Below are 26,889 nucleotides of genomic sequence, written 5' to 3' on the forward strand. Positions count from 1 at the left end.
CCATCTCATCCTCTGAAGCCCTCTTCTCCTTCTGCCCTCAGTCTTTCCCAGCATCAGGGACTTTTCTGATGAGTCGTCTGTTCACATCAGATGACCAAAATACTGGAGCTTCAGCTTCAGCATCAGTCCTTCCAGTGAATATTCAGGGTTGATCCCTTAAGATTGACTGGTTTGATCTTCTAGCTGTCAAAGGGACTTTCTGGAGTCTTCTCTAGCACCACAGTTCACAGACATCAATTCTTTGGTGTTCTGCCTTCTTGATGGTCCAGCTCTCACAACTGTATGCGACCACTGGGAAGACCATAGACTTGACTATACAGACCTTTGTTGACACAGTAATGTCTCTGCTTTTAAACACACTGCCTAGGTTTGTCATTGCTTTCCTGGCAGGAAGCAATTGTCTTCTGATTTCATGGCTGCAGTCACTGTCTGAAGTGATTTTGGAGCCCAAGAAGAGGAAATCTGTCACTACTTCCACGTTTTTCCTGTTCTGTTTGCCATGCAATAATGGGGCTGGATGCCATGATCTTAATTTTTTTGTTTTTTAATGTTTAGTCTTAAGCAGGCTCTTTCACTCTACTCCTTCACCCTTATCAGGAGGATCTTTAGTTCCTCTCCACTTTCTGCCATTAGAGTGGCATCATTCACATATCTGAAGTTATTGATGTTTCTCCTGGGTATCCTTATTCCAGATTGTAACTCATCAAGCTCAGAATTTCTCATGATGTGCTCATCGTATAGGTTAAAAAAATCAGGGTGACAGCAGACACTCCTATCATACTCCTTTCTCCATCTTGAACCAATCAGTTGTTCTATACAGGGTTCTAAAACTGTTGCTTCTTAACCCACGTATGGGTTTTTCAGGAGACAGGTAAGATGGCCTGGTAGTCCCATCTCTTTAAGAGCTTTCCACAGTTTGTCATGATCCACAGAGTCAAAGACTTCAGCGTAGTTGATGGAACAGAGATGTTTTTCTAAAATTCCTTTGCTTTCTCTATAATCCAACAAATGTTGGCAATTTGATCTCTGGTTCCTCTTCCTTTTCTAAACTCAGCTTAGACATCTGGAAGTTCTTGGTTCACATAATGCTGAAGCCTAGCATACAAGCTTTTAAGCATTTTAGCATGGGAGATGGGTGCAATTGTCTAATAGTTAGCATATTCATTGGTACTACCCTTCTTGGGAATTGGGATGAGGATTGACCTTTTCCAGTCCTGTGGCCACCACTGGGTCTTCCAGATTTGCTAACATAATAAATGCAAAACCCTTTTACTTGTCTTCAATGCAATCCTGTGGATTTTTTTCCAGAACATTAGGTGCTAGTTATTAATTTCTGCTAGCAGTCATATGTTGGTGAATCATCTCTTGAAAACACATTTGTCATAGTCTACAAAAGGTATTTGATACTAGTTAAGATTCTTTAACTTTCCTCTTACTTTAACAGTTTTGTTTTAAAGGTCAATTTTCTTTATAATTTAGAATTTTGTTATGCTAGACTTTTTTTTGTCATTATTGTAGCATTTGTTTTCATTTGGAGGGCTGAGTCAGTAGTATCATTATAAAAAGCTACTGTTTTTCCCATTTTCCTTTTCAGTCAGTCCAGTCACTCAGTTGTGTCTGACTCTTTGCAACCCCATGAGTCGCAGCACGCCAGGCCTCCTTGTCCATCATCAACTCCCGGAGTTCATTCAGACTCACATCCATTGAGTCCATGATGCCATCCAGCCATCTTATCCTCTGTCATCCCCTTCTCCTCCTGCCCTCAATCCCTCCCAGCATCAGAGTCTTTTCCAATGAGTCAACTCTTCACATGAGGTGGCCAAAGTACTGGAGTTTCAGCTTTAGCATCATTCCTTCCAAAGAAATCCCAGGGTTGATCTCCTTCAGAATGGACTGGTTGGATCTCCTCGCAGTTCAAGGGACTCTCAAGAGTCTTCTCCAACACCACAGTTCAAAAGCATCAATTTTTCGGTGCTCAGCCTTCTTCACAGTCCAACTCTCACATCCATACATGACCACAGGAAAAACTATAGCCTTGACTAGACGGACCTTAGTCGGCAAAGTAATGTCTCTGCTTTTGAATATGCTATCTAGGTTGGTCATAACTTTTCTTCCAAGGAGTAAGCGTCTTTTAATTTCATGGCTGCAATCACCATCTGCAGTGATTTTGGAGCCCCCTAAAATAAAGTCTGATACTCTTTCCACTGTTTCCCCATCTATTTTCCATGAAGTGATGGGACCAGATGCCATGATCTTAGTTTTCTGAATGTTGAGCTTTAAGCCAACTTTTTCACTCTCCTCTTTCACTTTCATCAAGAGGCTTTTTAGTTCCTCTTCACTTTCTGCCATAAGGGTGGTGTCATCTCCATATCTGAGGTTATTGATATTTCTCCCAGCAATCTTGATTCCAGCTTGTGCTTCTTCCAGTCCAGCATTTCTCATGATGTACTCTGCATAGAAATTAAATAAGCAGGGTGACAATATTCAGTCTTGATGTACTCCTTTTCCTGTTTGGAACCAGTCTGTTGTTCCATGTCCAGTTCTAACTGTTGCTTCCTGACCTGCATATAGGTTTCTCAAGAGGCAGGTCAGGTGGTCTGGTATTCCCATCTCTTTCAGAATTTCCCACAGTTTATTGTGATCCACACAATCAAAGGCTTTGGCATAGTCAATAAAGCAGGAATAGATGTTTTTCTGGAACTCTCTTGCTTTTTTGATGATCCAGCAGATGTTGGCAATTTGATTGCTGGTTCCTCTGCCTTTTCTCAAACCAGCTTGAACATCTGGAAGTTCATGGTTCATGTATTTCTGAAGCCTGGCTTGGAGAATTTTGAGCATTACTTTACTAGCATGTGAGATGAGTGCAATTGTGCGGTAGTTTCAGCATTGTTTGCAATTGCCTTTCTTTGGGATTGGAATGAAAACTGACCTTTTCCAGCCCTGTGGCCACTGCTGAGTTTTCCAAATTTGCTGGCATATTGAGTGCAGCTCTTTCACAGCATCATCTTTCAGGATTTGAAATATTATTCAAAGTATGGTAAGGTGCTAGTGGTAAAGAACCCACCTGCCAGTGCAAGAGATATGAATTTGATCCCTGGGTCTGGAAGATCCCCTGGAGAAGGAAATGGCACCCCACTCCAGTATTCTTGCCTGGAAAAATCCATGAACAGAGGAGCCTGGTTGGCTACAGTCCATGGGGTTGCAGAGTTGGACACAGCTGAATGAGTGACCACACAAACCAACTAAATCAATTATTTTCTTCTCTTTTTTCCAAAAACTCTATTCCTTTTCATTGGTTGTTTAAAATAAATTTATCTTTCATTATGGTTGTGTGTATTTTAAATTCTGATTTGCTCTCATGCAATATTGGTGATGGACAGGGAAGCCTGGTGTGCTGCGATTCATGGGGTTGCAAAGAGTCAGACATGACTGAGCGACTGAACTGAACTCAACTGAATATAACAACATGAGCCTAAAGAAAACACTTTATTTTTTAAAAATGTTTTAGAGTATTTTGAAGAATATAAGAATTGTCCAGCCAGAGACCATTCATGGAATAGTGTCACAAATCTACTGATATAATTCATTTCCCATTTATTTTTCCTTCCATCTTTCTACCCATCTATTCCTCTATCTACCAGTTGTTTCTTAATAATACTGTGTAAAACAATATACTAATGGGATTTGAAGTAATACAGTTGTTTTTGCAATTCTTATGTGAACAGAATGAGAAGGTTACCTTCTAGTAGAACTCTGCATAAAAATTTTTACAGAAAGTAGAAGATAGTATGTACCAAACTAGTGATACAAAGTATATAGACAGGCCAACAAAAATGGAGCTTTCCTTGAGATCAGAGCAATCTTATCAGGTCAGACATAAAAATCTAATACATGTGAACTGGTCCTTAAAGGTTGGGTTGGATTTTAAAAGGGTGAGAAGGAAGAATGGATTCAGGAATGAATGCATTCACTCATTCATTTAATTGGAAAGTGTCTAATAAATATGTGAATATAGGATAAGAGCATTATTTGAAGAATAGCTGATGATCCAGATTTTATGAAGACTCATATTCTCATTATAATGAAATATGTGGCTAGAATTAAAAGTTGAGGACTGGTAATATAAGAACATGAATGTAAGTGTCAATATAATTCTGAGCATTAATTGGTATATATTTGCTGATTTGAGCAAGAGATGATAGTAAATCCTACATTTCAAAGAAGGATGAGGGAATGGTTAATATGGAGGGTTGGTTTATGAATATATAACAGCTGATGTAGAAAATGAATTAGTTTTACTAACAAGAGATAAAAGATTCTTTACAGTTTGCTAGAGAACAATGTATTTTTATTAGAGTTCAGTTTTATTCACTATTAGCCATACAATGGGAGGAGAAAAATTGTAAAATGAAAGTGACCCAGACTCGGAAAGTAACTTGTTAGTCATAGAAAGAGATAAAGGCATCAGCTTGGGAAATTCAATGAGATGATTATGGAAATAAAAAAGGGGGTGGGTTCAAGGAACTTACAATTTTAATGAGGTTAACTTTGAGAGAGGGAGAGAAATAAAGAGATATGTATACATGTGGTAGTATGTAAATGGTATACTGTGTTGGCTAATTTTATGTGTCAGCTTGACTAGCTGAGGGTACCAGAGATTTGGTCAAATGCCAGTCTTGATGTTACTGAGGAGGTGTTTTGTTCAATGTGATTAACATGTAAGTCATTAAACTTTCAGTGAAAGCACATTTTCCTCCATATTGTATATGGGACTCATCAAATCAGCTGAAGGCCTTAAGCAAAATAGCTGAGGCTTCCTGAGGAATAATGAATTCTACCTCCAGACTGCATTCAGACTTGAGCTGCAACTTCTGTTCTTCCCTGGGTCATCAGTCTGCTAATTTGCATTGTAGGTTTCAGACTTGCCAGCCTCACTATTTCGAGGACCAAGTTCTTAATATAAACCTCTCGCTCTCTGTTTCTGTCTCTCCTGTCTGTGTGTCTTAAACATACATGCATGAACACTTAAGTATGTGTATGTATATATATATATGCATGCTCAGTCACTCATCATGTCTGACTCTCTGACTCTTATAGCCAGCCAGGCTCCATAGAATTTTCCAGGTAAGAATACTGGAGTGGGTTGCCATTTCCTAGTCTAAGATATAGATAGATAGATAGATAGATAGATAGATAGATAGATAGACAGATACACACACACATATATATATACATATATATATATATACACACACACACACATAAATACATGTATATACACACACATAAATACAGATTGTTTAGTCATTCAGTCACGTCTGAATCTTTGTGAGCACATGGACTGCAGCACACCAGGGTTCCCTATCCTTCATTATCTCTTAGTTCACCCAAATTCATATCCATTGAGTTAATGATGCCATCCAACCATCTCATCCTCTGTTGCTCCCTTCTCCTGCCCTCAATTTTTTCCAGCAGCAGAGTCTTCTCCAATGAGTTGGCTCTTTGCATCAGGTGGCCAAAGTATTGGAGATTCCTTCAGGTTCAGCACCAATTCTTTCAATGAATATTCAGGGTTGATTTCCTTTAGGATTGACTGATTTGATCCCCTTGCTGTCCAAGAGACTCTCAAGAGTCTTTTCCAGCATCACATTTTAAAGCATCAATACTACAGCCACTCAGCCATATTTATGGTCAACTCTCATATCCTTTGGTGGAAAAACCATAGGTTTGACTATATGGACCTTTTTTTGGCAAAGTAGTACCTCTGCTTTTTAATATGCTGTCTAGGTTTGTCATAGCTTTTCTTCCAAGGAGCAAGCATCTTTTAATTTCATGGCTGCAGTCACTCTCCACATTGGTTTTAGAGCCCAAGAAAAGAAAGTCTGTCACTGTTTCCATGGTTTCCTCATCTATTTGCCATGAAGTGATGGGACTGAATGCCATGATCTTCATTTTTTGAATGCTGAGTTTTAAGCCAACTGTTTCACTTTCCTCTTTCACTTTCATCAAGAGACTCTAGTTTCTTCTCACTTTCTGCCATGGGGTGATGTCATCTGCATATCGAGGTTGATATTTCTTGTGGCATTCTTGATTCCAGCTTGTGCTTCATCCAGCCCACATATCACATGATGTAGTCTGCATATAAGTTAAATAAGCAAGGTGACAATATACAGCCTTGATGTACTCCTTTCCCAATTTTGAATCAGTCTGTTGTTCTGTGTCTGGTTCTAACTGTTGCTTTTTGACCTGCATACAGGTTTCTCAGGAGACATGTAAGGTGGTCTGGTACTCATCTCTTAAGAAATTTTCCACAGTTTTTTGTGATCCACACAGTTAAGGGCATTAGCATAGTCAGTGACACAGAAGTAGACATTTTTTCTGAAACTCTCTTGCTTTTTCTATGATTCAACACATGCTGGCAATTTGATCTCTTGTTCCTCTGCCTTTTCTAAACCCAACTTGTACATCTGGAATTTGTTAGTTCATATACTGTTGAAGCCTAGCTTGAAGGATTTTGAACATAATCTTGCTAGCACATGAAATGAGCACAACTGTGCGGCAGTTTGAGCATTCTTTGGCATTGCCCTTCTTTGGGATTGAATGAAAACTGACCTTTTCCAGTCATGTGGCCATTGCTGTTTTCCAAATTTGCTGGCATATTGAGTTCAGCACTTTCACAGCATCATCTTTTAGGATTTGCAATAGCTCAGTTGGAATTCCATCACCTCTGTTAGCTTTGTTTGTAGCAATACTTCCTAAGGTCCACTTGACTTCACACTCCAGGATATCTGGCTCTAAGTGAGTGATCACACCATCGTGGTCATCCAGGTCATTAAGACCTTTTCTGAATAGTTCCTCTTTGTATGCTTCCCTCTTCTTCTTAATATCATCGGCTTCTTTTAGGTCCATACCATTTCCATCTTTTATTGTGCCTATCTTTGTGTGAAACGTTCCCTTGGTATTTCTGATTTTCTTGAATTGATTGCTAGTCTTTCCTATTCTGATATGTGCATGTACATATATATATACACACCATCACCCCAAAAACATTCTGTCATGAGAGATTGCAATTAATCCCTGTTCTGACTCCGGTTCCAGGCAACAGTTAATCTAATTTCTGTCCCTTTCAGTTCAGTTCAGTTCAGTTGCTCAGTCGTGTCCGACTCTTTGCGACCCCATGAATCGCAGCACACCAGGCCTCCCTGTCCATCACCAACTCCCAGAGTTCACTCAGAGTCGCATCCATCAAGTCAGTGATGCCATCCAGCCATCTCATCTTCAGTCGTCCCCTTCTCCTCCTGCCCCCAATCCCTCCCAGCATCAAAGTCTTCTCCAATGAGTCAACTCTACACATGAGGTGGCCAAAGTACTGGAGCTTCAGCTTTAGCATCATTTCTTCCAAAGACATCCCCAGGTTGATCTCCTTTAGAATGGACTGATTGGATCTCCTTGCAGTCCAAGGGACTCTCAAGAGTCTTCTCCAACACCACAGTTCAAAAGCATCAATTCTTCAGTGCTCAGCTTTCTTCACAGTCCAACTCTCACATCCATACATGACCACAGGAAAAACCATAGCCTTGACTAGACGGATCTTAGTCAGCAAAGTAATGTCTCTGCTTTTGAATATGCTGTCCTTATAGCTTTACCTTTTCTAGACATATTATGTAAGCACAGTCATTAATGTCTGCTGTATCTAGTTTTTTTTCACCTAGAATTACAATTTTATATTTGCCATGTCTTTTCTCGTTTGTTTGTTTCTATCATTGAATAACAGCTCATTGTATGGATATATTTTTTACTCATTTATCAACATTTGTCATTATTTTCAGTAATACTCCTATAAACATTTAAATGCAAGTCTTTGTGTAAAGATAGGTTCTAATTTGGAAGGGTATACTGAAAAGTTGAATTGCTTGATCATAGGATAGGTATATTTTATACGAAATTGAGTTGTTTTGCATAGTTGCTGTCAATTTTTGAAGTTTCATCAACAATTTATAAGAATCTCAGGAGCTCCATATCCTTGCTAATACTTGGTTTGTCTGGCTTAAAAAAAAACTAAGCCATTTGGATAGATATACAGAAATATCTCGGAAATGGTTTATATTTCCTAATAGCTCATGGTGCTCAGCACTTTTTCATGTATTTGTACCTTCTTTGGGGAAGTATCTATAAAATATTTTCCCAACGTTTTAATGGATTTTTAGTTTCTTATTTAGTTATATGATTTTTTTTATATATCCTGATAGAAGTCTGTCATCAGATATGTTTTTAAATATTTTATCCCAATATGGGATTTGTATTTTCATTTTCTTCAGTGTCTTTGAAGAACAGAAAATTTATTTTGATTAATTCCAATTTATCATGTATTGTTTTATTAATTGTGTCTTTTGGGGGGGGTGGTTCCTGAGAAATATTTGTCTAGTCAAATTAAAAAATGTTTTCTCTTGTTTTCTTCTAGAAATTGTTTGTTTAAGCTTTTATCTTAGATCAATGATCCCTTTCAAGTTAATCTTTGTGTGTGATGTGAGCTAATGATAAATGACTATTTATCTGCATGTGGGGATCCAAATGTTCCATCACCTTTACTCAGAAAGGATTCTTGTTGAATTACCTTGGCACTTTGTATAGAAATGATATTCTTTTTTATGTTTGATAGGATTCTACATATAAGTGTTCTGGGCTTTGACTTTCCTTTGTGAGAATATTTATAATGAATAATTCAGCTTCTTATTGTCATAGAGCTTTCCTCTGTTCTATTTCTATTTGAATAAGTTTGTTTTTGTGTGTCTGTGTGTTTTAGAATTTTTTTCCATTTCATATAAGTTGTCAAATTGGTTCACTTGAATTTGTTTATAACAGCTCCTTTAAATCCATTTAATTTTTGTAGGATATTTAGTAATGGTGGCTCAGACGGTAAAGCGTCTGCCTGCAGTGCGGGAGACCCGGGTTTGATCCCTGGGTTGGGAAGATCCCCTGGAGAAGGAAATGGCAACCCACTCCAGTACTCTTGCCCGGAAAATTCCACGGACTAAGGAGCCTGGTAGGCTACAGTCCATGGGGTCGCAAAGAGTCGGACACGACTGAGCAACTTCACATATTCTTTCATAACTGAAAGAACCAAATTGATAATTTGCATCAGTTGCATATACACCTGTAAATAAGTATTTGTTGTGGTAGATAATATGTTAGCCCGCAAAGTAAAACAATAAATTTTAAAAGACTGAAATCATCCAGAGTATATTTTTGGTATATATGCACAGGAAAAGAATGAGTATTCTGGTATTGTTTCAAAGCGTTCTATATATGGCTGTCAGAAGTATTGATCTCTCCAACTATAATTGTCAATTGTTTACTTATTCTTTCAATTTAATTGTGTACTTCTTTCAAAATGCTTCAGGCATTTTGGGCCTCTATTGTTAGACACGTATGTGTTTTTAAAATATATTAATTAATTTATTTAGGCTTCACTGGGTCTTAGTTGTAGCATGTGGGGTCTTTAACTGTGGCATGAAAACTCTCAGTTGCAGCGTGAGAACTCATATCGTGGCATGTGGGAGCTAGTTCCTTGACTAGAGATTGAACCTGCATGCCCTACATTGGAGCATGAAGTATTAGCCACTGGACTACTAGGGAAGTTTCAACACATACATATTTTTAATTGTTATACTTTCTAACTATATTGACACTTAATAAGTATACAATGTCCCTCATTGTTTCTAATAAAATTGCTTCCTATTAGTTAAACCTTAAAACCCCTTTAATCTATTAGTGATATAGCCACTCTAGCTAAGCTATGTTTATTTGCTTGAAATCATATTTCCCATCATTTTCCTATCAATTTGTCACTTTGAACTTCAAGAGCATATCTTATAGAACATATATAGTTGCATGCTGTTTTTTTTTTTTTTTTCAGTAGTCTAAAGCTCTCTACTTTTCTTGGAAATATTTATTCCATTTACCTATTTTTTTAATTGAAGGATAATTGCTTTACAGAATTTTGTTGTTTTCTGTCAAACCTCAACATGAATCAGCCATATATATATATATATATATATCCCCTCCCTTTTGAACCTCCCTCCCATCTCCCTCTGCATCCCACCCCTCTGTGTTGATACAGAGCCCCTGTTTGAGTTTCCTGAGCCTTACAGCAAATTCCTGTTGGCTATCTATTTTACATATGGTAATGTAAGTTTCCATGTTACTCTTTCCATACATCTCACCCTCTCCTCCCCTCTCCGCATGTCCACAAGTCTATTCTCTATTTCTGTTTCTCATTGCAGCCCTATAAATAAATTCTTCAGGACCATTTTTCTAGATTCCATATATGTGCATTAGAATGTGATAGTTATCTTTCTCTTTCTGACTTTACTCTGTATAATAGGTTCTAGGTTCATCCACTTCATTAGAACTGACTCAAAGGTGTTCTTTTTATGGCTGAGTGGTATTCCATTGTGTATATGTACCACAACTTCTTTATCCATTCATCTGTCAGTGGACATCTTGTAAATAGTGCTGCAGTGAACATTGGGATACATGTCTTTTTCAGTTTTGGTTTCCTCAGGGTATATGCCTAGGAGTGGGATTGCTGGGTATATGGTGGTTTTATTCCTAGTTTTAAAAGAATCTCCATCCTGTCTTCCATAGTGGCTGTATCAATTTATATTCCCACCAAAAGGGCAAGAGTGTTCCCTTTTCTCCACACCCTCTCCAGCATTCATTGTTTGTAGACCTTTTGATGATGGCCTTTCTGACTGGTACATCATTGTAGTTTTGATGTGCATTTCTCTAATAATGAGTGATGTTGAGCATCTTTTTATGTGTCTGTTAGCCATCTGTATGTCTTCTTTGGAGAAATGTCTGTTTAGGTCTTCAAGTCATCAAGACATCTCCAGTCAAAACAGTACAGTACTGACATAAAAACAGAAATATAGACCAATGGAACAGATAGAAAGCCCAGAAATAAACCCATGAACCTATGGGTGCCTTCTTTTTGACAAAGGAGGCAAGAATATACAATGGTGCAAAGACAGCCTCTTCAATAAATGGTGCTGGGAAAACTGGACAGCTACATATAAAAGAATGAAATTAGACCACTTCCTGACACCATACACAAAGATAAACTCAAAATGGATTAAAGACCTAAATGTAAGACCAGAAACTATAAAACTCTTAGAGGAAAACACAGGCAGAAAACTCAGTGATATAAATCAAACCAAGATCCTCTATGACCCACCTCCTAGGGTAATGGAAATAAAAACAAAAGTAAACAAGTGAGACCTGGTTGAACTTAAAAGCTTTTGCACAGCAAAAGAAACTCTAAGCAAGATGAAAAGACAGTCCTCAGAATGGGAGAAAATAATAAATGCAACAACTGACAAAGGATTAATTTCCAAAATATACAAGCAACTCATAAAACTCAATACCAGAAAAACAAACAACCTGATCAAAAAGTGGGAAAAGACCATCCCATTTATATTTAATGGAAATATCAATAAGATTGAGTTTATGTCAGAAATGTTATGTTATTCTCCTTGTTTCCCTTTTCTTGTTTTTTGTCTGTTCATCCTCTGCTCCTTTCTTTTATGGTCTAAAAAACAAAAACAAAAACATTTATAGGTTGCCATTTTAGCTCCAACTACTATGTTGCTTTGAGGAGGTATGTGTTCATAAGTGTGTGTGTGTGTGTGTGTGTTTGTTCCAGGTGTTATAATATTCATCTTTAACTTAACACAATTCCACAATCTTATTCAGTTACTACTGGCCCATAGCTGATACAAAATAGCATCTTTGTCTCTATACAGTTTAATTTCTTCCCTACTCCTTTTGTGTTATTATTGTACTATATATTTCATGTGTATATCTTAAAAACTCAACAATTAAGTGATAATATTTTTCTTTCAATTATTATGTTTTTAAGGGAAGAAAAGGAAAAATATGCACATACATCCCCACATACAGTCTTTTGCTTATTCATGCGTTTATCATTTAGTTGACTTTCCACTTCTTTCTGTGTTTAGAGTTACCATTTGATGTAACTTTCTTTCAATTTGAAGGGATTGCTTTGTGATTTTTTGCGAAGCATTTTTTATTGACTTTTTTTTTCCCTTCAACACCTGTAATGTCACTATCTTCTGACCTCCATTGTTTGTTTCACTATAATATGTCTAGGTGTATTTTTTTTCCTGTTATCCTACTTGGGATTTGTTGAACTTCTTGGATCTGTCAGAATTTTTTTTTAAACCAGATTTTTTAATTTGGGGGCCATTACTTTTTCCAACTAATTTTTATTCTCCTTTCTTTCTCAACCTCTCTTCTTGGAATACCAATTACACATGTTTTAGAAAGACTACTTTGTCCCACAGATCTCTGAAGCATTGCTCATTTTCTAAACCTTTTCCTATACTATTGCTTATAATAATTTTCTATAGTCTACTTTCAGATTCACTGATTCTTCCTTCTCTTATTTAAAATCTTCTTCTTGAGCTCATTGAGTAAATTTTCCATTAATTTATTGTACTTTTCAGCACTGAATTTTCCGTTATTTTTTATATTTCCATTTCTTAAGATTTTCCATTTTGTTCACTTATTGATAACATATATTCTTTTAATATTTTGAATATGTTTTTAGATTCTATGAACACTTTTATAATTCCTTTCTTTGAAGTTATTTTCTCTACTAAATTCAGTATTATGCCCACTCAAAGTCAATTAAAATGACTTTTAATATTTTCTCCAGTATGAGTCATACCATGCCCTTATTTACATGTCTTGCAATTTTGCTTGCAAATTGGCATTATAAAAAATATGTGGTAGTTATTAGATCCTATTTTATTATTCTGAATGTTATTAGGCTTTATAAACAATAAATAGACTTCATTTTTTGGTGCTGTTTCAGATTTACAGAAAAATTGAATGGAAAGTACAAAGAATTCCATACACTCAACCCCAGTTCCTCACAATGCTCCCCTACGCACAGTTTCCCATCACTGACATCTTGCTTTAGTGTAGTCCTTTGGTTATAATTAACAGCAAATACTGACATGCTATTATTAGCTGAAGTCCATAGTTTACATTAAGATCTCTCTTTGTGCTGTAAATGGGTTAGAGTTAGGCTATGGAGTTTGAAAACTGCGTAATAACATATTTGCCATTAGAGTTTTACATAGGCCAATTTAACCCCCATGAAACTCACTTGTGTTCTACCTGTCCATCCCTATCCTCTCTCCCTGTGGACTACTGATTCTCACTTATTTAAAAAGATATGTAAAACTTTTTTTTTAAGACAGTAAATACAGTCTATGTCACTTTGACTTTTCCAAAATGTGATTTAATTAAAATCATATAGCATGTAACATTTTTAGACTGTCTTCTTTCAATTAGCAGTATACCATTGAAATTCCTATATATCTTCTCATAGTTTGATAGATCATTTCTTTTTATTGATAAGTAATATTCCATTTGTGAATGCACTGCAGTCTGTTTCATTGGTTGTAGAATATCTTGGTTGCTTTCAGTTTGGGGTCACAATGAAGAAAACTGTTATAAACATTCATGTACAAGTGTTTGTGTGGATAAACGTTTTCAATGCAACTGTCTAAATACCTGAGAACACAATTGTTGGATGATATGGCAAGACTATGTTTAGCTTTGTAAGAAACTGCCGAACTGTCTTGCAAAGTAGTTGTACCATGACACATTCCCACCAGCAGGGAACAAGAATCCTGTTGCTCAGCATCCTCACTAGTATTTGGAGTTATCAGTGTTTTGGATTTTAGCCATTCCAACAGATATAAGAAAGCTGAGTGCCGAAGAATTGATGCTTTTGAACTGTGGTGTTGGAGAAGACTCTTGAGAGTGCCTTGGACTGCAAGGAGATCCAACCAGTCCATTCTAAAGGAGATCAGCCCTGGGTGTTCTTTGGAAGGAATGATGCTAAAGCTGAAACTCCAGTACTTTGGCCACCTCATGTGTAGAGTTGATTCATTGGAAAAGACTCTGATGCTGGGAGGGATTGGGAGCAGGAGGAAAAGGGGACGACAGAGGATGAGATGGCTGGATGGCATCACCGACTCGATAGACATGAGTTTGAGTGAACTCCGGGAGTTGGTAATGGACAGGGAGGCCTGGCGTGCTGCGATTCATGGGGTCACAAAGAGTCAGACATGACTGAACAACTGAACTGAACTGAACAGATGTATACTAGTATCTCACTGTCATTGAAATTTACAGGTTTTTAATGACATGACAAGGAACATGTTTTCATAGACTTATATGCATTTTTTTTTTTGCTAAAGTGTCTGATATTTTGCTGACTTTTAATGGATTCGTTGTTTAAATTATTGATTTTTAAGACTTTTTGTTGACTATGATGGCTATTCAATTTCTTCTAAGGGATTCTTGCCCACAGTAGTAGATATAATAGTCATCTGAGTTAAATTCACCCATTCCAGTCCATTTTAGTTCACTGATTCCTAAAATGTCAATGTTCACTCTTGCCATCTCCTGTTTGATCACTTCTAATTTGCCTTGATTCATGGACCTAACATTCCAGGTTCCTATACAATAGTGCTCTTTACAGCATCGGAGTTTACTTCCATCACCAGTCACATCCACAACTGAGTGTTCTTTTTGTTTTGGCTCTGTCTCCTCATTCTTTCTGGAGTTAGTTCTCCACTGATCTCCAGTAGCATATTGGGCACCTACTGACCTGGGGAGTTCATCTTTCAGTGTCCTATCTTTTTGCCTTTTCATACTGGTCATGGGGTTCTCAAGGCAAGAATACTGAAGTGGTTTGCCATTCCCTTCTCCAGTGGACCACATTCTGTCAGAACAGTCCACCATGACCCGCCCGTCTTGGGTGGCCCTACACAGCATGATTCATAGTTTCACTGAGTTAGACAAGGCTGTGGTCCATGTGATCAGTTTGGTCAGTTTTCTGTGATTGTGGTTTCATTCTATCAGTCCTCTGATGGATAAGGATAAGAGGCTTATGGAAGTTTCCTGATGGGAGAGATTGACTGAAGGGGAAACTGGGTCTTTTTCTGATGGGTGGGGCCATGTTGAGTAAATCTTTAATTCAATTTTCTGTTGATGGGTGGGGCTCTGTTCCCTCCCTGTTGTTTGACCTGAGGCCAAACTATGGTGGAGGTAATGAAGACAATGGCGGCCTCTTTCAGAAGGCTCCATGCAGACAATGCAGCACCCAGTGCCCCCGACCCTGCAGCAGGGCGCCTCTGCCAGAGCCTCCTGGGCACTCACAGGCAAGTCTGGGTCAGTCTCTTCTGGGGTCGCTGCTCCTTTCTTCTGGGTTCAGGTGTGCACAAGGATTTGTTTGTGCTCTCCAAGAGTCTGTTTCCCCAGTCCTGTGTAAGTTCTGGCAGCTCTGTGGTGGGGCTAATGGTGACCTCCTCCAAGAGGGCTTATACCATACTCAGGTCTACTGCACCCAGAACCCCCACCCTGTGGCAGGCCCCTGCTACCCATACTTCCACAGGAGACACACAGTTCTGGCTCAGTCTCTATGAGATCTCTGGGTCCTGGTGTGCACAAGGTTTGTTTGAGCCCTCTGAGCATCTCTGGCAGGTATGGAGTTTGATTCTAAACATGATTTTGCCCCTCTTATCATATTTCTGGGGCTTCTCCTTTGCCCCTGGACGTGGAATATCTTTTTGCTTGGATCCAATATTTTCCTGTAGATGGTTGTTCAGCCCTGAGTTGTAATTTTGGAGTTCTCACAGGAGAAGATGAGCTCATGTCCTTCTACTCCACCATCTTCTGGTCATGAGTGAATGAATGGGTGAATTTAACTCAGGTGACCATTATATCTACTACTGTGGGCAAGAATCCCTTAGAAGAAATGGAGTAGCCATAATAGTCAACAAAAGAGACTGAAACAGTACTTGGATGCAATCTCAAAAACAACAGAATGATCTCTTCATTACCAAGGCAAACCATTCAATATCACAATAATCCAAGTCTATGCCCCAACCAGTAATGGTGAAGAAGCTGAAGTTAAATGGTTCTATGAAGACGTAAAAGACCTTTTAGAGTTAACACACACACACACACAAATGTCCTTTTCATTATAGGGGACTGGAATGCAAAAGTAGAAAGTCAAGAGACACCTGGAGTAACAGGAAGATTTGGCCTTGAATTACAAAGCAAAGCAGGCCAAAGGGTAACAGAGTTTTGCCTGATTGCTTGATGTCTACCCCACAGATATTATTGAAAGTCCACAACCTGAATTTAATTATGAGGAAACATCAGACAAACCCAAGTATCCCCCTGCCTTAAATACACTTCATGCCCAAGAATGGTGTTAGTTGACTGCTTCCAAAATAAAGAGCCAGTCTAATACCTCTATATGAAGCAAACATATTTAATTAAAATGCATTTCTTATCACATTAATACTCAGTGATACTTCTTGCATGACAGACTTGGAACCAGATAAGATGTTGAGAAATTTGACACAAACTAATCTAGTCCATAGAATTTTACCAAATATACGATGGTAATCTTTTCCTTGGTTTAATAAATAAGCACTAAATGTTCTAGGAGAGAAGTAAACTAGTATCTTGGTCTTTACAATCTGCTTCTGGTTCAGTTTTAATGATTATGGGAATGTACTGATATCCAAACTTACCCTTCATTCCTACTATCTAGTCTTGAGGAAGATGAATATAACTCATTAGATTTAGCTATGTCACTTAGGCAGCTGACTTAGCAAAAGGCCTTATATAATGAAATTTTGAAGCCATAAAAATAAAAAGCCTAATTCCTTCTGTCAAACCAGTCTAGGAACTGGGAAAACCCAATTTCCTATAGAATTTTCTTGGAAGCAGAGGATAAGGAGTTCTGATTAAATCCACATTTGATATAGCTGTCTAGAAGTAGCATGTAAATCCTACAAAGCTGCCAAAGCAACATAAGCTGTCCTCCCACATTCCAATTAATCACTAAATTAAGTCTGCATACAAGAATGAAAGGCCTAATAATTGGAGCGAAGAACCAATTCAAAACGTATGTTCTATTTATGCTTGATGATGGTTTATTTCTGTAGAAAATTCCTATTAAGCCTACTCATCACAAAGAATAAATAGGATCAGCTTGGATTTTGCAAGTATATTTCTTTTTATAGTTGCATTCCATAATAACATCTAGGCTCACCAATGTAGACAGATATTACTGGAAACTTAATAAATAGGCTTATTTGTGTGCACATCTGTCCATGCTCATCTTTGATATCAGGCTCATCTGCTTTAATGATTATTGGATGAGTGTGTTGTTGACATTTTGGTTCCTTCTCACTTCCCTCTTATAGCCCATCATTACAGAACCTCTTGGTGACTGCAGCCATGAAATTAAAAGATGCTTGCTCCTTAGAAGGAAAGTTATGGCCAACCTAGACAGCATATCAAAAAGCAAAGACATTACTTTGCCAACAAAGGTCCGTCTAGTCAAGGCTATGGTTTTTCCAGTGGTCATGTATGGATGTGAGAGTTGGACTATAAAGAAAGCTGAGCACCGAAGAATTGATGCTTTTGAACTGTGGTGTTTGAGAAGACTCTGGAGAGTCCCTTGGACTGCAAGGAGGTCCAACCAGTCCATCCTAAAGGAGATCAGTCCTGGGTGTTCATTGGAAGGACGGATGTTGAAGCTGAAACTCCAATACTTTGGCCACCTGATGCAAAGAGCTGACTCATTTGAAAAGGCCCTGATGCTGGGAAAGATTGAAGGCAGGAGGAGAAGGGGATGACAGAGGATAAGATGGTTGGATGGCATCACCGACTCAATGGACATGAGTTTGGGTAAACTCCGAGAGTTGGAGATGGACAGGGAGATCTGGTGTGACCTGGGGTCACAAAGAGTTGAACACGACTGAGTAACTGAACTGAACTGAAAATTCCTATGGAATCTCACAAGACCCAAAAGTAATCAAAGCAATCGATTTTGTTCTGAAGAAGAATAAATTTGGAAAATAAACTCAAAAGTAACTCATAAACCCTCTTATTCCCCTGTTCTCTTCCAGTCAGTGTTCTGTCTTCTCCCTTTACTACTTTCTCCAATTCTCCTGCCCACCAAATGTGCTTCTGTTTATCACAAAAGGGTTACCTCCCCATTGTGTCTCTGCCTTCTCATTTAACACTTGTCAATCATCTTTCTCTGGATTCTTCATTCCTGTCCCCCACTATTAATTGGTCTTTCTCTTAAATGATCTCATGGCGGGAGCTTACAATCTTATTTTGTCAGCAAGTCTCCAGATTTTCCTCATACCACTCTTTGTTCTCATTACTTTTCTACTTATTTGTTGAACCAGACTTCAAGTGTCAGAGATCCTCAACACTCAGAACTAGGACCCTTGTCTTTTCTTTGTATACTCTCTCATCTTTCTATCCAATACACCAAACCCTGTTCTTAATTGAAGACTCCTTCTCATCCTTCAGGTGTCAGCTTAAATGTCATTCAAAGAGGGCTTCTCCTGAAGACTGGAATATTCCCTCTTCTTCTTACATTTCCTGGTTTATTCTCCAATCTCTCCATAAGTAATTTTATTCATTCCACCCTTCCTAAATTTGTTTCATATCACACTTTGAATCAATTTTAAAAATTTATTTATTGTTAATTGGAAGACAATTGCTTTACAGTATTGTGTTAGTTTCTGCCATACATCAACATGAATCAGCCATGGGTATACATACGTCCCTTCCCTATTGAACCTCTCTCACCTTCTACCCCATCACACCCCTCTAGAATGTCACAGAACACCAGGCTTGAACTCCCTGTATCACAGATTGTCACATTTGCATAATCTATTAAATTTTCTCATAGTTTATGCTATACTATGGTAAAATACAGCCATAATTATTTAGAAACTTCTCTCTGAAAGCTTGGACAGTATTCCGTTTTCCCTTTTGCATATGTAGGAAACTTGCCAATGATAGAGGAAAAGAAATGTTATTTTTAAAAGTGTATGTTTTTATTATTTCCCACTTGTTACCCAAATTATATCTTACCAAGGACTTTTAAAATATTCATTCATAAAAATCCCAACCAAGGTAAGTATAAATGGATATATTGTAGTTACCAACCACTATTATTTTATTTTCATTCCACATGTTAAATACAACACATGTAATAACTCATTGCTCAATATTCTTATGAAAAATACATGATAGGCTTGCTCCTCTTGTGCATTTTCCCATTAATTTTGTACAATACCAGCATGAGCCCTTTAGAACCATAGACTAGAGAAATATAATCTGCTTCCAAAAGTCCTATGGGAATCCCACCAGCACTGGTAGTTTATGCCCAGTTTGAACAGAAAATGACTGTGCCACAGTCAACAGTGTAAGTTTGGTTCCAGTAACATTTAGTCTTTGTATATTATAGAGTGACATAGGAGACAACCTGAGTGATCTGTCAAGAGATACCTAGAGTAACTGGCAAGTTTAGTACTGGAGTGCAAAATGAAGCAGGGCAAAGGCTAACAGAGTTTTGCCAAGAGAATGCACTGGTCATGGCAAACACTCCTCTTCCAACAAATCAAGAGACAACTATACACATGGACATCATAGATGGTCAATACCAAAATTAGATTAATTATATTCTTTGTAGCTGAAGATGGAGAAGTTCTATACAGTTGGGAAAAACAAGACCAGGAGCTGACTGTGGCTCATATCATGAACTCCTTATCGCAAAATTCATACAAAAAGTAGGGAAAACCACTAGGCCACCCAGGTATGACCCAAATCAAATCCCTTATGATTATACAGAAAAAGTGACAAATAGATTCAAGAGATTAGATCTGATAGACAGAGTGCCTGAAGAACTATGGACAGAGGTTTGTAACATTATACAGGAGGTGGTTATCCAAATAATCCCCCAAGAAAAAGAAAAATAGCAAAATGGTTGTCTGAGGAGGCCTTAAAATAGCTGAGAAAAGAAGAAAAGTAAAAGGCAAAGGAGAAAAGGAAAGATATATCCATCTGAATGCAGAGTTCCAAAGAATAGCAAGGAGAGATAAGAAAGCCTTCCTCAGTGATCAATGCAAAGAAATAGAGGAAAATAATAGAATGGGAAAGACTAGATATCTCTTCAAGAAAATTAGAGATATCAAGGGAATATTTCATGCAAAAATGGGCACATTAAAGGACAGAATGGGTATGGACCTAACAGAAGCAGAAGATATTAAGAAGGGGTAGCAAGAATACACAGAAGAACTATACAGGAGATGTTAATGACCCAGTAACCAGGACAGGGTGATCACTCACCTAGTGCCAGACATCCTGGAATGTGAAGTCAAGTGGGCCTTAGAAAGCATCACCACGAACAAAGCTAGTGGAGGTGATGGAATTCCAACTGAGCTATTACAAATCCTAAATGATGATGCTGTGAAAGTGCTTCAGTCAATATGCAAGCAAATTCAGAAATTCAGCAGTGGCCACAGGACTGGAAAAGATCAGTTTTCCTTCCAGTCGAAGAAAGGCAGTGCCAAAGAATATTCCAAGTACCAAACAAGGCACTCATTTTACATGCTTGCAAAGTATGTTCAAAATTCTCCAAGCTAGGCCTCAACAGTACATGAACCATGAACTTCCAAATGTTCAAGCTGGATTTAGAAAAGGCAGATGTATCAGAGATCAAATTGGCATCATCCACTGGATCACAGAAAAAGCAAGAAAATTCCAGAAAAACATTTACTTCTGCTTCATTGACTATGCTAAAGCCTTTAACTGTGCAGATCATAAGAAACTGTGAAAAATTCTGAAAGAGATGGGAATACCAGATCACCTGGCCTGCCTCCTGAGAAATCTATATGCAGGTCAAGAAGAAACAGTTAGAACCAGGAATGGAACAACGGACTGGTTCCAAATTGGGAAAGGAGTACGTCAAGGCTATATATTGTCACCCTGCCTATTTAACTTACATGCAGAGTACATCATGCGAAATGCTGGGCTGGAAAAATCACAAGCTGGAATCAAGATTGCTGGGAGAAATATCAATAACCTCAGATATGCAGATGACACCACCCTATGGCAGAAAGTGAGGAGGAACTAAAGAGCCTCTTGATGAAGGTGAAAGAGGAGAGTGAAAAAGTTGGCTTAAAACTCAACATCAAGTAACTAAGATCATGGCATCCAGTCCTATCAGTTCATGGCAAATAGATGGGGAACCCATGGAAACAGTAACAGACTTTATTTTCTTGGGCTCCAAAGTCACTGCAGATGGTGACTGCAGCCATGAAATTAAGACACTTGCTCCTTGGAAGAAAAGCTATGACCAACCTAGACAGCATATTAAAAAGCAGGAACATTCCTTTGCCAAGAAAGGTCCATATAGTCAAAGCTATGGTTTTTCCAGTAGTCATGAATGCATGTGAGAGTTGGACTGTAAAGAAAGCTGAGCACCAAACAACTGATACTTTTGAACTGTGGTATTGGAGAAAACTCTTGAAAGTCCCCTGGACTGCAAGGAGATCAAACCTGTCAATCCTAAAGGAAACCAATCCTGAGTATTCATTGCAAGGAGTGATGATTTAGCTGAAGCGCCAATACTTTTTCCACCTGATGCAAAGAACTGACTCATTGGAAAAGACCCTGATGCTGGGAAAGATTGAAGGCAGGAAGAGAAGGGGATGGCAGAGAATGAGATGGTTGGATGACATCACTGACTCAATGGACATGAGTTTGAGTAGGCTCCAAGAGTTGGCGATGGACAGGGAAGCCTGTCATGCTGCAGTCCATGGGGTCACAAATAGTTGGACATGACTGAGCAGCTGAACTGAACTGAGTGATCTGGGGAACTGTCATTCTATTTTCATTTTCTTTTAATCCAGATAAGCTCCTAGAGGAAACCACACAAAATGTAAAAAGGAAAAAATTGTAAAAAAATTAATAAACAGAAACTTCATTTAAGTAGAGTTGAGAGACCGCAAAGGGGGCTCTCAGGCCTTGCCATAATAACTGAGTCACTAGGAAGAAGAGACCTCTGTTTCTTGGCAAGGGCTCAGCCAGTGAAAAGCCAAGGACTCTTTCTTTACTATAGGACTGCAAACTTCCTTTTCCCTTCAATATATATGTTCTCTTTCTCTTGCCTTGAGGTGACTTTCATGTGACTCACCACAGTTGCAAGACCTCATATTGCAAACCTCTGTTGGAATCTGATAAACCCATCTTTGCTGAGGCAATATCTGGCAATCTATTTATTTCAGATCAACAGATACATAAATGAAAGTCACTAACTGGTAATACCTAAAACAGAAAGGAAATACAAGTTTATCATAGAAAATAGTTTAGAAGAGTACTTATCAAAAATATGGTATGCTGGAAAAGGAAATGGCAACCCACTCCGGTATTTTTGCCTAGAGAATCCCGTGGCCAGAGGAGCCTGGTGGGCTGCTGTCCATAGGGTTGCATAGAGTCGGACATGACTGAAGCGACTTAGCATGTATGCATGCGTTGGAGAAGGAAATGGCAATCCGCTCCAGTATTCTTGCCTGGAGAATCCCAGGGACAGAGGAGCCTGGTGGGCTGCTGTCTATGCGGTCGTACAGAGTTGGACACGATTGAAATTAAATAATAGTTAAATAATAATTTAAATAATAGTTAAAATTATTAGTTTCTACTGGGTAATGTGGAAAGCTTCAAATATATTGAGTGTAAAAAAAAAATGTCATAAGCAAGTGATTTATGAAAACTCCTCTGAACTAAATTCGTTGAAATAGAAAAGAGCATCAACTTGCAAATAGCCAGATCTGTTTCATTGGTGGTGGTTTAGTCACTCAGTCGTGTCCGATTCTTTGCAGCCCTGTGGACTGTAGCCAGTCCACCAGGCTCCTCTGTCCGTGGGATTTCCCAGGTAAGAGTACTGGAGTAGGTTGCCATTTTCTTCCCCAGGGGATCGTCCCAACCCAGGGATCAAACCCAGGTCTCGTTCATTTCAGGCAGTCTCCTGCATTAGAGGTGGATTCATCTATTCCATTAAAACATAGTAATAGCCATTCAGGCTACTATTAATTTTATTAACCTCTTTGATCTTCATTTTTCTATTGAAATATAAGGAAAATAAGTTTATCTCATAGAAATATTGCAACAAACTATATGACATGTGAAGTACTTAATGCAAGCAGCAATTTTAAAGGAAATTTTCCTAACTGAAATACATTGCTTTTAAAGTCTATCGTCGGAGAAGGCAATGGCACCCCACTCCAGTACTCTTGCCTGGAAAATCCCATGGACGGAGGAGCCTGGTAGGCTGCAGTCCATGGGGTCGCTAAGAGTCAGACACGACTGAGCAACTTCACTTTCACTTTTCACTTTCATACGTTGGAGAAGGAAATGGCAACCCACTCCAGTGTTCTTGCCTGGAGAATCCCAGGGACGGGGGAGCCTGGTGGGATGCCGCCTCTGGGGTCGCACAGAGTCGGACACGGCTGAAGTGACTTAGCAGCAGCAGCAAAGTCTATCATATACCTCAGTTTCTGGATTGTTCAATTACATTAACATTCCTCTGCACTACCTGAAACATTAAGACAATGATATGTATGAAATTTCCTGTCAGTTATGGTAAATGTTAACAATTAAAGTGATTAATGGTGATTCAATGTTCCATTATTCCTGTCTTCTCAGTTCTCTGGAAGATGTTTTGAAATACTTATAAAGGCACCAATGATCTAATAATTCCTTTAATTGTTTTCAAATGGACACTTTTTAATTGTTGTGCAGAGTTTGAGGTAAAATGAGAGGAAATAAATTCTAAAGGGGATAAATACTGTAAATCTTTATATTTATAGGAGTGGGTTGCTACTCCTAAAATAAATATACTCCTATTGCTTCTATTTATTTATAGTAGTAGATTGCTACCCCTATAAATAAATACAAATATTTATATTTATATTAGGGGATAAATAAACTCAAATTAACTTTTGAGTTAAGAAATAAATGCTATTTAGTTTGTAAAACACCAGTTCTGCAGCCACCATTATTAACATCTTTTATGGGTATCTGAGCAGCATTTAAGTGTATAGTGATTAAGACTGGTGCTTTTAAAGTTCAATATGCCTATAACACACCTAGGTGATTGTTAACAATGCAGATTCCAACTGAGTAAGTCTAACCTGGGAGTTGAGAATGATTTTTTTAAGTTTTTTTAAATATTTATTTTTAAATAAATGTATTCATTTTAATTGGAGGTTAATTACTTTACAATATTGCAGTGGTTTGGCCATATATTGACATGAATCAGCCATGGGTGTACATGTGTTCCCCACCCTGAACTCCGCTCCCTCCTCCCTCCCATCCCATCCCTCTGGGTCATCCCAGTGCACCAGCCCTGAGCACCCTGTCTCATTTATCGAACCTGGACTGGTGATCCACTTGTTTTGATAATATATATGTTTCAATGCCATTCTTCCAAATAATCCCGCCCTTGCCCTCTCCCACAGAATCCAAAAGACTGTTCTATACATCTGTGTCTCTCTTGCTGTCTCGCATACAGGGTTATCGTTGCTATCTTTCTAAATTCCAAATATATGCGTTAATATACTGGATTGATGTTTTTCTTTTTGGCTTACTTCACTCTGTATAATAGGCTCCAGTTTCATCCACCTCATTAGAACTGATACAAATGTATTCTTTTTAATGGCTGAGTAATATTCCATTATGTATATGTACCCCAGCTTTCTTATCCATTTGTCTGCTATACTACAAAGCTACAGTCATCAAGACAGTATGGTACTGGCAAAAAGACAGAAATCTAGATCAATGGAACAAAATAGAAAGCCCAGAGATAAATCCATGCCCCTATGGAGAATGTATTTCTGACCTTCCCGGTCACGCCCATCCTGTGGAGCCTCTAACTGCTACTATTTAGTCCTTGAGTAGCCGAGATAGTCCTTGAGTAGCCGAGATTTTGAAGCCTTTGCTTAAGGACATCATCCAGTTGAACTTCCCTTACTGTTCAGAAAATATTTGAACCATTCAAGGAAATCTTCTCCAAGATGCTTTTATACTTTCAGAGGGGAAAGCAGAGAATGAATAATTAGATATAGAATAAACTCATCCAGTGTATTGGAAATGTTGTGGGGTTTGGGGTCAGACACCTGGCTTTGAATTCATCTGGGCCACTTACTAATCATGCAATCCTGGACAAAATCACCTGAATAGCCTTGATCCTCAATTTACTTGCTCATATAATAAGTTCAGTAACAACCACTTGCAAGATCACTATAAGCACTAAATGAGACAACATCATCAGCATGATGAAAATGAAAATTTTTTTTCTCTTTTTCAATATACAGAGTTCTACTTTTATATCCTGTCTATATTGTATATTTGGAAAAGGGAAAGACTACCCACTCTAGTATTCTGACCTGGAGAATACCATGGACTGTATAGTCCATGGGGTCGCAAAGAGTTGACACAACTTTCACTTCACTACACATACTGTATATTACAGCTTACACTAGTAGTATTTACAGTATGAATATGCCAGTTTTTTTCTATTTTAAATAAGTATGCAAATGTTAATCATTCCATTGTGATTGCTAAATAATATCAGTCATAGTTAATGGTAAGTCTTTGATAGGAATCAGAAGGTTTAATTATATAATTTTCCCATACTAATTAGTATCTAAGTTATCTTTATAACAGTGGCTGTAAAACACTGTCAATAAGTTTTTGAACTATTTTAGTTTTCTAAATGTACATAAAATTAAAGACCTGAATTAAAGGCTTAGCTCTGCCAATAATTTATTTCCTTGAAAAAGACACCTAATTTCTATGGATCTTGGCTTCCTACTCTGGAAAATCAGATTGGATTACAACTAAAATCTCTTCCATCACAAAATTGCTAATACCCACCCTGTTAGGGCTCTGTTGCAACTCATTGACTAAAAGTTTAACCACATCTGTGTATATACCATAGTAGAATAGTGAGATTGTTCTTTGAACAGTCAAGTATGAAATCAGTTGCATAAATTCAATACTTACCACAAAATATACCATGAGTATATTTACTCAGTTCGTATTTGCTGTTGATAAAACCATTCATATAAACCTAAAATAAGTATTATTGAGCATTTGCTAGTTACTCTTCCGCATATTATTTATAAAGATTAAGTCATTTAATCTTCATTATAAATCTATAAAAGTAGATACTATCAGTTTACAGTTGAGGAAACTAACATGCAAAGAGGTTAACATGACCATAGTCACTCAGAGCTTCGACCCTGTGACTTGGCTCTAGAGGTCACATTCCTTAACTACCATGATAAGCAAGTAGTTTCAGCATAATCATAAATGTTTCCTAACTCATAATTTATTTAGTCTGTTAGGTGGGATCACTGAATTGACTTTTTATTGGTTGATTTATATATCCGAGGCGCCCATAAAATCATTCTTTCAACCATGTTAAAGATTGCCCCCACAAACATTTTGGCCAGAACATATCATTTTGTTTCAGTATCCTATATAGACAGACACACACTTAAGAACAGGTTTTTTTGATTCCTGCTTTACCCATCACCCCTTGCCCTCACTTTACCACCCTTCCCTCATACAGAAGACAAAAGCTTGCTTAAGGGACCCAAGTAATAAAAATCATCAGAAAGTCACTCATCCTCCTTTCATTGGCACATTTGAAACTCTTAGCAGAGGGATTTTCTCCTTGGTAGTATTGCAACACATTATGCAACTTCTAGGAAAAAGAGTTCACTGCTTTTTGTTAGTAGCAAGTCAAGTAAACATAAATTCAAGTCCAGGTTAAGTAGTTAGGCTTTTTGAAGATTTTATATCTGGTGTAGTCTGCTCAGTGTCACCAGGTTTCCACAGCAATATAGCTGTAACATTCCTTCCAAGAGAACTTGCATCAAGCACACTGAAGCAGAT

This window comes from Oryx dammah, unplaced genomic scaffold, assembly GCF_014754425.2.
Source record: "Oryx dammah isolate SB20612 unplaced genomic scaffold, SCBI_Odam_1.1 HiC_scaffold_18, whole genome shotgun sequence".
In the NCBI taxonomy this organism is placed as follows: domain Eukaryota; kingdom Metazoa; phylum Chordata; class Mammalia; order Artiodactyla; family Bovidae; genus Oryx; species Oryx dammah.